Raw genomic sequence first — 12690 nt, 5'->3', positions numbered from 1 at the left:
CAGAACTGACATGTCAGATTGTGTTTTTGGTAGTCTTCTAAAATATACTGAATTAGAATCATGGCTTTTGGTTTTGTCAAGAGAACCGATACCTCGAAATGTACCTCAGTTAGTCCACCGCAGTACGCCAGTATGTGAAAGATTAGCGGGTTTCATCAACACCGAGACTACATGAAACTTACAATTAAGGTGGAATACGTACGACTGCAATGCATGCAACATTCCCCGATTGACAATCGAACTAGGATCCCGCCCAACACAGGGGTGTCCATTAACCACTAGAAGAGTGGGGTAGCCTATACTGAACAACCGTTTTCGGTTCCATGAATATGTCTACATGTATTTCAATTCTCTTCCTGGAGTTCGAAAAGTTAAAACGTTTATTTAGATTTCCCAGCCAGAACCCAAAACATTTTTGATTCCATTACCACTAATAATTCTGTTTAAAGTGAAATCCAGTCCATTATAGAGCTTGTGTTTACGGAAAGGTACACGTACAAAAAGCTTTGACATTAGACACATGAATAGGAAGATACGTTGATTAATACTGGGTGGTTCAAAGAAACGGGAAATTTTGAAAGTTGTGTTTGCAACAGTGGAAGTTTGGTAATTCTGAACAACGCACGCCAGTCTGTCAATTACACCCTGCCATTTAGTTATCATGAATACTTCGAGTGATGCGGAACGCGCTTTCGCGAATAAAGCGTTTTATAAGAACAATGATAATGTGAAGGGGACACGTAAAGAATTCGGCCGTTATTTTAATTTAGGACCCCATGGATTGAAGGTAATCCTATGGAGCTACACCAACATCCATTGCACAGCAACAAAGTTACTTTGTGGTGTGCTATGTAATCATACGGTGTGACGGGCTCTTATTGATTTGAGGACGAGAATAGCCATGCGATTACAGTCACATTGAATCGTTACGTCTCCTTGAAACCTTTGTTGTGTAACAACTACAGAGATTTCCATACATTATTGACACAGCCCCGTTTCAACAAGATGGATCAACATTCCACGCAACACGAATATCAATAGCTGCTGTACACCAATTGCTTGGGGAACACGTAATTTCGAGAAATTGTTACATTCAATGGCCTCTCAGATCCCCTGGTTTGTCAGCTTATGATTTCTTTTTATGTATTCTAAAATGGTATTATTTTTATTATTAAATGAGATAAAAGATTTTCTAAATTCTATTTTCATGAAATTACTTAATTTTGAAAATTTCCTGTTTTTAAATCATTCTGTATAAGATTAGCAGCGAATACAAATGAAATACATAGTGTCAGTATAGTTTACAAATCGAACTTCGATAGTTATATACATATTTTTGTAGAAAATATATTGACATTTTTATCAGTTAATTAAAGATGGTCTTGTATATAACGTTTGTTACACAGTAGATATAAATCACCATAGCTATAGAGTTAAGGCACGCGCATTGGCATGAGATACCGGAGTTCGATTCCAGGTGGAAGCTCTTGTGGCTTGGATTTCATATTAATTTAAGATGCAGGTACACGTCTCATATAACCTCGGAGCTGAACGAGATGTTAAATTTCAAATAAATTAACTAACGATACATACTGTATAAAGAGAATGGTTCATGTTTCTCAAATTCGTAGCAGGAATCGATGTTGATCTCTTTTAACTCACTTACTCTTAAATGCATTATGTAAATCCTTAAATACATTACAGGAAGAAGATGAACAAATCGATTTTGTTACAAATGCTTTTCCTACTTTGCAATAAAAATACCGCTGAACGCAAGGTTGTAATGAGACACAACGGCCATATGGCAATATATTGCGTATATGCACCTAATATGTTTATAATCCAGTGTATACTTATCTTAAATTTACGAAAGCCAAAACTTCTTTTAAAACTGCTATACGTGAGATTGTTGTAGCTTTGCATTTCAAGCTACTGGCATTATAGTACTTCCCGCAACAATTTTTGAATTCAGAACCATCTCTTCAGAACTATACAGGATGTTTCAAAACAACACCGACAACGTTTCGAAGGTGATCCTGACACCAAGTTAAGACAAAAAGTATAGACCAACCTGGGTGCACAAATGCTTCCTTTCGGAGTTATAGACTGCCGAAAACATGAAAAAATGAATTTTAAATGTTCATAGCTCCAAAACTATGGGATCTGCCGTAGTCGGGTCAAGACTTCGCTTAGGAACTACGCTATCCAAAAATACATGTTTCAGAGCTCAATGGTACTTACGCAACAATTTTTATGGAGGGAGTTTGGCTACCGACATATAATTTGAAACATTCACCAATTACCTATATAAAAATTGTTGCGGAAGTACCGCAGGATTCTGAAACTTGAATATTTGGATAGGTCACATAGCAGTTCCTAAGTGAAGTCTTAACTCGACTACAGTAAGTCTCATAGTTTTGGAGCTACGAACCTTTAAAGTTTATTTACCGGTATTTATTTCTTTATTTTTATTTTATTTTTATTTATTTATTTTTACGTTTTCGGCAGCCTATAACTCAGTAAGGAAATACACCGTATTTATGCACCCAGATTGGTCTATACTTTTTGTCATAACTTGGTTTGAGGAATCACCTTCTAAACGTTGTGGGTGTTGTTTTGAAACACTCTAGATATGAAAGCAGCTACAGGATCTACATTAAGGACGAGTAAGCAACAACGAACTCAAGACAACAATTCCAGCCGCCAATATAAGACTATTCCCATAATACTTAACCAGTAAATCTTCTTAATTTAACCTCCAGCAACTTTTTTACTGATATCAGTTCAACTTCAAACTTTAGAGGATCTCAAGTAGGAAAGTAAGACCAAAATCTGTAAATAGTTTGAAGATTGACCCATTCTAAATGGTAGAGTGTCTAAATTAGTAATGTGTGAAAAAGAAAAGCTAAAAGCTTAGTTCTGCTGTTAAACAGGTCCTTGTAAGAAAAGACAAGTTAATTTTCCTCTTTCCTGAGAGCTATGTCTTTTCGTGTTCTTGTTTGTTATTCTCATTTTTAATGAATTTTGAAAAGTTAAAATTATTGAAGTAAAGCAAACCGTTAACTGTTGTTATTCGACTTTCGAATCTGTTATAAAAGGATAGTTTTCTTTAAAGTAAGTCTTTTCATTTACCGTAATTTTGCATTAGTTGTAATTTAAAGAATGCTGTTTCGCCAGAATCTAAAATTTTCAACACTATTAAATTTCCGAAAACAACTAATTAGCAAGGGCGCCGATTTTTCTGTAACTTTGGGGGGCATACATAAAAAATACATATAACAAGAAAAATACATATAAAAATACATATTCATAAAAATACAGGGGGCCAACATGAGCTTTGGGGGGCCCCGGGGCCCTCGCCCTCAGAATCGTCGCCCTTGCTGATTAGTTACATGAACAATGGGGTATATTATAAAATATTACTGATCGGAGGCACTGGACTACTCATTATTGGGTAAGACTCAAGTTAAAAGAGATTTCCATTGTTTGGTGCGCAGTTGAAGTATGTGATCAAACAGGTTTACCAGGCGATCTGTGTTCGCAAAGAAATCTGTATACTTCTTTTCTCTTTTTCACCAGTTACTAACAAAATTTTTCCAGGGTATAAAGGTCTAAAGCTTGGAATCCAGTTCAATTTTATAGCAGACATTCAAACCAGAAGTGTTGAAAATTAACCATTCCTTGTTTTCACATTGATCGACAGAGTGAAAATAGTAATAGATGCAGAGAGAAATATGTTAGTTTTGCTATCGATTAAGCGTTCCAAGAATAATTACATCTCCATCCTTAGCCCATCTACTACAATCGGAAGTGGTAGAATTGTATTAAAACTGACGATTTCAATATTCAACTACATATCTAGTAAAGCAAAACCAAAAATAGATAGCAAGAAGCAGCTTTCTGGAATCGAAATAGCGTTTTACGAATATGTGCCATTTTCTACCTTAATCCTATATTTAAACAGGAAATGGCGGAAGTCAATCACTTTCGATTTTAACGCTGATCACCATAGAACAAAGCAATAATATACAGGGTGTAACATTAATGCATGGCCAAAAGTGACGAGGTGATTGTGGACGTCCTAATAAGTAAAAATGTTCTTATAAACATGGGTCCGATATCGCTTCGTTTCCGAGATACAGGGTGTTCAAATATCGAGTCCCTCGAATGGCTCACTATGGGAAAGTGAGTGGAAATGTTCAATATTACAGGAGTAGTGCAATCAAGTAGAATTATGCCTGTGCAGAAACATTTACACTAACACAGAGAACGAAACTCATTAAGAATTGAGATTATTGAGTTTTCAGTGTTGCCATCCTGGCACAAAGTGTTGTTTTCAAATAGCACTAGATGGCCACACGAGGTGGGCTACATTGTTACCAAATAATATTACTTTGTGGCTTTTAACACTTAATTACTTTGTAGCTTCATGCGCAAGTTATTCTTCTTTGCATTCATTTGCAACAACAAAATAACACTTTCACGGAAGAGTTGTGATATATGAACTGTTGTTTCCTACTGTGTGTCGTCAACTGACTTCACACTTGAATGCCCCGTGTTTCGAAAACAAAGCGGAATCTGCCCCATATTTAGGAACATTTTGATATCAGCAATCACATACTAACGTATGGATGTTTAGTGCTATTTGAAAACATAAAACTTTGTACCACGCTGGCAACACTGACAACCCAATAATCTCAAACGTTGATCAGTTTCATTCTCTATGTTAGTGTAAATGTATTCGCACAGTCATAATTCTACTTGATTGTATTATTCCTGCAATATTGAACATTTCCATTCACTTTCCCATAGTCGACATTTGAACACCCTCTATCTCGGAAATGAAGCAGCATCGGACCCATGTTTGTATGAACACTTTTACTTGTTTGGATATCCGCAATCACCTCGTCACTTTTGGCCATGCATTTATGTTATACTCTGTATAGTGAGAAGTGATTTTTGAAATCAATTAAGCTTCCCAAGAATGTATTCCATTTTTAGTTTAACTTCTCTACTGAAACTAGAAGTGTTAGAGAGACACTTCTACTTTTGCTTTTAACTTCTCTACTGAAACAAGAAGTTTTAGAGAGACACTTCTACTTTTGCTTTTAACTTTTCATTGAAATAGATCGAAAACTTTTAAGAGATAACGAGAAGCGTCTGTCACCATTCGATTAAACGTCAGAACAGTACATTCCATCGTCACTTTAATATCTGTATTAAATCAAGAAGTGGATGAAATTCACCCACTTCAGTTTTAATGGTGATGCTGTAATTACTACAGTAAAAACTGTAATAGATAGAGAACCATTTCCTGCAATCGATTAAGCCTCTCAAGAATACACTTCATTTCCATCTTTAAGTCTCTACTAAAACCGGAAGTGGTAGAAATTCTCTATGACTTCCGGTATTGAAATTGATCTACATTGGGCAAAAACACTAACGGATAGCGAAAACCGTTTTATGAAAACGATTTAGAGATCTAGGCATAGATGCCACTTTCTCTTTAACCCCTACTCAAAGGGAGACTGGTACAATTCATCCACTTCTGGTTTAACATTGATCATTATAGTGTGAAAACGGTAATACATATAGAGGAGTGGTTTTCTGCAATCAATTAAGTGACCTATGCAGTGGTCGAAGCGAGTCGGTATGCGGTGGTATGCCATACCGCCTCTGGTTTTTCAATGATGAAGACATACCGTCTCTGGTTTTTTGATAATCAAGACATACAGTCACTAGAAAGTGAATGCTAATATATCTTTAACAAACCCATTTTTATACATAGTAATTGACGAATAGCTTTGCACGTTAAGAATTAATTTCTTATTTGGAAATAATTTCTGTGTTGTCAACATAATTTAGACATTTTTGTTAGTTTTCCTACCTTTTGTTACTAAATGAGGTGTCTACAAAGAAGTTCACTCATTGCTCCTACGCAAGCCAAGAATTCGTGTTGGTTGTAGATAAGGGTCCCGTTACTGAAAGAAATGAATCATGGGCCCAATCTAGTGATGAGCGCAAGAGTCTTGGTCTTGCAGTTTCTGCAAGAGTTTTGCATGCAAGACCAAGACCAAGAGCAAGACCAAGAATCCCGATGCAATACCAATATCAAGACCAAGGGGTGCAAGACCAAGACCAAGACCAAGACCATACCTGCAAGACCAAGACCAAGATTCTTTCGCAAGGCACTACTTGAATTTTTTTATAGAATGTAAAAAAGAAGGGGAAAAAACATTACATCTCTTACTTGAATTTCTTGGCTTTAGTAAAAATGCCGCTGGAGTAAATGTGTTTCCAGTAATTTATGCAATCCGTGTGAATCGATCTGCCCCTGTGACATATAGCTACAGTATGTCGTTTTCTGAATTAATTGTTCGCGTTTTCTGTAGATATTACTCGTTTTCAAGCCATACGGGTGTTATCTTGCGCCATGTGAACATTTTTTGGTGAACAAACACCGTGTGCGTAGGTTTTCTCGGGGCTTTTCCGTTTCTTCTTACTTTCTTTATTCCACCGTTTTAGTCATTTCTCATCATCACCGCCCCCCCTTAGCCTTAATGCACAATTGTAGGACGTTAAAGTAGATACTTCATTTCATTTCAAAACATGTTAGTGGTGTTTTTCTTCCAAACCTAAGGAGAAATGTACTATTGAACATCGGTAATTCCGTACACTACAGAGGCTGATTACATGGGTATGGCCTCGGCTCCGAGACTCATGCATCCGATAGATATTTTTAATGTGTGCTCATAAAATTAATATCGAAATAACATCTTGATGACATTGACAAAAAATTAGTGCATGTGACCGCAAGTTTGATTTCATGGGCGGATGCTTATACTTTGAATAATTGTTTATCACTATAACTTTTAGCCTCCTTAGGTATACGGCACATCGAGAATTAAGCGATATAACATTATAATACAACAATAATATATTACAACAACTGTAACAATGACGTAGCAGTTTTCTATTTTAATACCTTCCTTCAACTACAATCTCCTTCGCCCCCTCCCTCTCGTTCCTCCCACTATACCCTTGTGGTGGGCTAAAGTGAACGTGTTGGGCATAGCCAGATTTCGAAATTAAAATACTTAAATATTCGCACCACAATGGTGGAGTGCCCTGAATGGACAGTCCCAAGAAGTATTTAAATTAAGTAATTAACAGAAGTTATGTAAATGAATTATATGAATTACTTGTGATTACTTAAAATATTAAAGATATAAAAGAAATATTCGGTAGAGCTTTAAAAAAAAATAAGTGATTTGTAAATATACAAAATACTCTTTAACTCAGATAATCAGTGGCTTTACTTCAATACAGATGCTCCATTGAAATGGTCAGATTACAACCATACACCCTTCTCTGTTCAAGTTCTTGCCATGCTGTAAAAGAAAAACATATGCGAAATTTTCCACATACCTTAATTGATGTCTGGAATCCGTACAAGAAAGACTTCCGTGTTATTTTGTTGAATTTTTAATGGTGATGAAATAGACACTCCACTCCTCCACAGAAATCATACAGATTTGAAACACTGATATTCACACACACACAAAAATATTATTTTATATTCACACGTATATTAAATTAAAGTGACCGGTCGAAGAAAAAAAATGTTTATTATTTTTTTAAAATAAAAATTTGGCTTTATATATTTCTGATCATAGTTCGTGCACGTATTGTCTTGAAGCGTTCTTCATTGTCTTCTTCCTTCAGTCCTCTCTCTTCTCACTGAAGTTCGCTCGGCATACTGGAACCTCCTAGATGATATCAATTGCTGCTACTGGTGGCTGTTCTGGTTGTTTCTTCGCTGCACTGGTGTCTCTCTCTTAGTATCTCTGGATCCATTTGAAGACACCTGGTTTATGCAGTGCTACTGGATAATTCTCATCTGGACTGCCTCAAAAGTCTCTGAAAATGTGCTGCTTCTATGGTGCAGTTCCAAAATTCACACTACACTGTCCACATAAGATGCACTTTAAATTCCACTATTCAGATTAGTTTTTTTTTTTTTTTTACATGACGAACTACATAGGAGAGTTATATGCTAGTAGTCATTGTCCTAGCTGTAGATTCAAAACTCAGTCTCTGCATTTATAAAAAAAATATTCAAACTCTCCTCTTTTTAACATCTCGTCTCGCAACATGTGTTGCCCGTAAAGCATATACCGAGATTACGTTAAGTTCTGAGACAAACTTACTACAGTTAATATTTCAGATCGAGACGAAAGAAATAAAAAAACTCAATCTCGAGTAACGTCGCAATTCTCTATTAAAATGTGCCTATCTCACAAAACAGACCATTGTCACGATGAGTCTTGCACTAACTATTACAGAGGATGACCTCTGTATATCGCGTCTTAACACCAACTAACTCGCTCCTTCCCTGTCAAACAGTTTTCTTTCAGAAGAAAGAACATGATTTTGAAAGGCTCGCTCCTGACCTACCCAAAATTCAATGTATAGTCCCTTTTCGCGGACCCTAATAGTTTTGTCGCCAAAATGTCTGGGTAGTACACTTTCATGTAATCTTTCATTTATTCTTAAATTATTATTGCTTGTCATCTATATTGAGTTTGACCACCGAATAGAGGAAATACTAAGCTTTAAAACGGTGTATCATACACTTTGTTATTCAAATGTTGAATACTTGTTTTCGTATTGTTTTCCCCGGCGTCACTGTACATTTTCTTTGTAAACAACCTTCCTTGCCGAACCAGTCCATGTGCTTTTGTTTACCTCGCCAGAGTACTCTAGCGGTGATCTCTCGCAACCTCCACATACACACTTGTTCTTGGTTTTTCATTTTTTTTCCACAAAAATTATCATGAATCAACAATATATTCTATATTACATTGTACCTAATATTCCTCTGATTATATTTACATAGGATTCCAGCAGTGACATTCAATTTAGAATTAATAATCCGTAAATATACACATATCGGCTGCTATGACATTCACGGTACTGTGTATCGCTGTCGTCTCAATTACAGCAATGTCAACACCAAGCACAGTAAAGTAATAAGCTTTTGTTTTAAAGTTAAGGTAACAACGAAAACATCTTTTCTGACCAAAATTACATCTTATCTTACACTTCTACAATTCTAAACATGTAATAATGCTAAGATATGACTGCATTCATGATTTTCAATGGGGGGAAAACCCACTCGCAGGAAGAGCAGGAGCTCTTCACTGTCGAAACCGCGCTTTGAAGAAAAAAAATATAGGCTGGTTTTCTGGCGGGATGCAACCCACGCTTTAGAAGTTTCTACTGTCCAAAATGGTCACTTTACGAAAAAGTAACACCTTATTGTTCCCAAGAATTCAAACCCACTTGCTAAAATATCTGAGCAGAAATACACAAAGGTAATGGGATAGGATCTATGTCGCCAGGGCACTATCTGCAGCAACGTTAGCAACTCTGCTCACTTCTACCTAACTAAGTTAGAAGTATGATTTAAATATATGACCTAGATAAAATTTCTCTCATACCACAATTCTTCTTTAACTGTAGATAGCAATCCTGGGTGCACGTACACAGCTTTTAACTGTTACGGAACATTTTCTCTCTCTTTTTTTTTTTTTTTTTTTTTTTTAACTCAGTGGTGCTTTTCCAAGTTAAGTTTTCTTTCCTACATATATTTTTATATTTCAAATAAAAATGTTTAATTCACCTATTTTATATACTAATTAACCTAACATTACATATATATATATAGATATATACCTAAAAGTATATATATATATATATATATATATATATATATATATATATATATATATATATATGCATAATTCCAAGAATAAGTGAAAAGATAATACTTCTATCCTAAACTAACTTATATACTCTTAATTAACATATAGATATGTAAATTATTCTAATATTATGCAAAAATTTCGCGTGAAATTAACATAAAAATTCTAAATAGAACATAGCTATACGTGTGCCTCTTATACCCTTTAGCACATTCCTGTTGATATAGTTCCTCTTCAGCCATATATCCCAACCAGTTTCTCTTCCTGCTCTTGACAATATCTAAAATTCTTTTTTTCTGTTTACTGCTAATATTTCTAATACCTTTTCATTCGTTTTCAGTTCAACACAGCTAATTCTCTCCTTTTTTTTCTCCATGTCCACATTTTGAAAGCCTGCAATGTTTTAAATCGCTTTACCGTAATGTCCATGTTTATGCCCCATAGAGTACATATTGGAATCAGTAAAACAACTAATAGTGGTTGATAAAAATAATCTGTCGCCTTTAGAGTCTAAAAATATTTTTTGCAATTCATGGTATTTCAATAATCTGTGCCGTCTTGATTTTCTTTCATGCGTCTCAGGGTTAGCCTCCCTAATTTGGGAACCAATGGAGTGTGGATGTTAAAAAATATGTATGTTGTGATTTATCATATAAGTAATGAAGCGTGGGCACCCATTAAAAAAAAGTAAATTCCATCACCTATGTTATACACTATCATCATACGTACACAAAAGTAAACTATATTACATTTAGAAACATACGTTGCATTTACATTACTATGGCGCATTGTATAATTTATTATTCCTTATATTTCTGATATGAACACTGTAATTCGGTAGAATTACCTGTTGTGTTCTTCTTAAATAAATATCCAGAGTAAAATTTACCGATGAAAAGCATAAGATTTCTTAAAAGCAAGACTTGCAAGACTCTTGCAAGCTAGACCAAGACTGGGTATGCAAGACAAAGACCAAGTGTTCCAGTGCAAGACCAATACCAGGACCAAGACCAAGACCACCCGGGTCTTAGTTTTGGTCTTGCATTTGCTCATCACTAGCCCAATCCAAACAAAATTTAGTGTATTAAGGAAACTCGTTTAAACTGAAATCGGAAAGTATTGTTATGAGTTCTTCGGGATTTCTTTTGTGCCCACAATGATAAAGAAATACATAACTGAGTCCGATATTTACGAGGGAAAAATATTTACAAGTTTATGCAATCAAAAAATCTGTTGTTTTTATTTAAAAAGTATTTTTGCGTCTTTCTATTAATTGGATAACACTGTGAATGCATGTGTGGTGATTGGTTGCGTGAGTGTATCACTAGTATTTAGATTTTTTTGTTACTTAATGGAAGTTAAATATTTTCAATATGGAGTTTTAGTAAACATTAAAAAGCAACTCTCTTACATACTTCCCCAATAAATTCATTTACCAGGAAGTTAATCCTCATAACATAAATTTCGCTACATTTCCTGATTATCTTACTAGAGCACAATAGGCCAAATTTCCTTCTGGGTCTGGAATATTCCTCAGTTGAGTGGGAGGGAGTTCAGGAATTTTGCAGCGAAAAACTGTTTAAAAAATGTTCATATAAAAACTGTTTTCGAGCATTTTCTTGTATAATATATAACATAAGGGGATCGTTTTTCATTTTTCTCAGAAAGCTGGGGCGGGGAGCAAAGCCTCTCCATACTTCTTTTTCCCGTAACTACGGAGAAGATCTACCATGGTTTTGAGTCATTTTTTAAATAGAAATGCGATATTTTAGACAACATACCCTCACGATATTTCAATATTTAGTTAGCTGGTATGTCGAATCAAAATTGTAATAAAACACATCACCTATAGTTTTTTTTTCACTTCAACACGGCCTATGAGTACATTCCACCTCCACTCTGATCTCTCTGACTTTGGCCGCTTTTAATGATAATTTAGAAAGTATATCGCCATAGAAACCAAACACCTTAATAAGATGTACAAATGGCACTACTTCTTGTAATATTTATAAAAATATTGTTCGTTTTGTTGATAGCTATACATGAAGTTGTATCGTCAAAGAAGTCATTTGGTTCAGCTCGAAATGGTATATCGACTGCTATAGATCTTCTCATATTTGGGCATTTTCTTCCTAGTATGTGATAGTAATATTGTAAAATTAGTTGATAATACATTATTGAATTTAGATCTCAAAATATTACTTCGCTTTGTTTTTTATCCCTGTTAATCAACAATTAGAACCTGATTATTCTTACTCAGTTTTAATACGAAAATAAGTTCTTCATTTGTGATCAGTTTTGCATTATTCTGACTAATATTCGACGGTTCATAACGATGAAATCAAACATGCGAGCACCCATGTAGGATTCTTCTTTTCTCATTTCATTGAAGAAATTTTACTGCAATGTTTGTTTATGTTGCTTTTAGACGAATGAGAGAGGACGGTAGTTGGTAGGGAAATGCATACAGTTCACGTCATGAGACTCCCTTCGAAAGTTCGTCTAAAGAGATCTTTTTTCCGTACTGTAATAACGACGAATCCGTAAGCCATACTTTACTAACCCTTAAATAAATAGTTTAATTAGCGTACTGTGTAAAAGACATAATTTCCATTTGATAAACCTTACACTAGTTGCTAAATACAGAGAACAAAGTGGATTAAATAAACAGAAAATATGTACAAAACCACACAACTCTTACGTTAGTTGGGGCATTTAAAATAGAGCACTGCTACTGTAAATTACCGTAACAAAGTGATGCTATAAGCAGACAAACAAAAAAGATTAGTTATGAAGTTTTGAGTTTCGTTATGTACAAGAAATTTCTTCTTTTTGAAAATTATTTTCACAAATTTAAATTTGAATACCAGTAAGATTTCTTATGCTGTTGGATTTATAGAGATGAAGTTCTTGTTGTCTTGAT

Source organism: Thermobia domestica, chromosome 14, assembly GCF_964235325.1.
Source record: "Thermobia domestica chromosome 14, izTheDome1.hap1.1, whole genome shotgun sequence".
NCBI classification, from domain to species: domain Eukaryota; kingdom Metazoa; phylum Arthropoda; class Insecta; order Zygentoma; family Lepismatidae; genus Thermobia; species Thermobia domestica.
The sequence above is the reverse complement of the archived record's forward strand: the minus strand, read 5'-3'. Positions refer to the sequence as shown.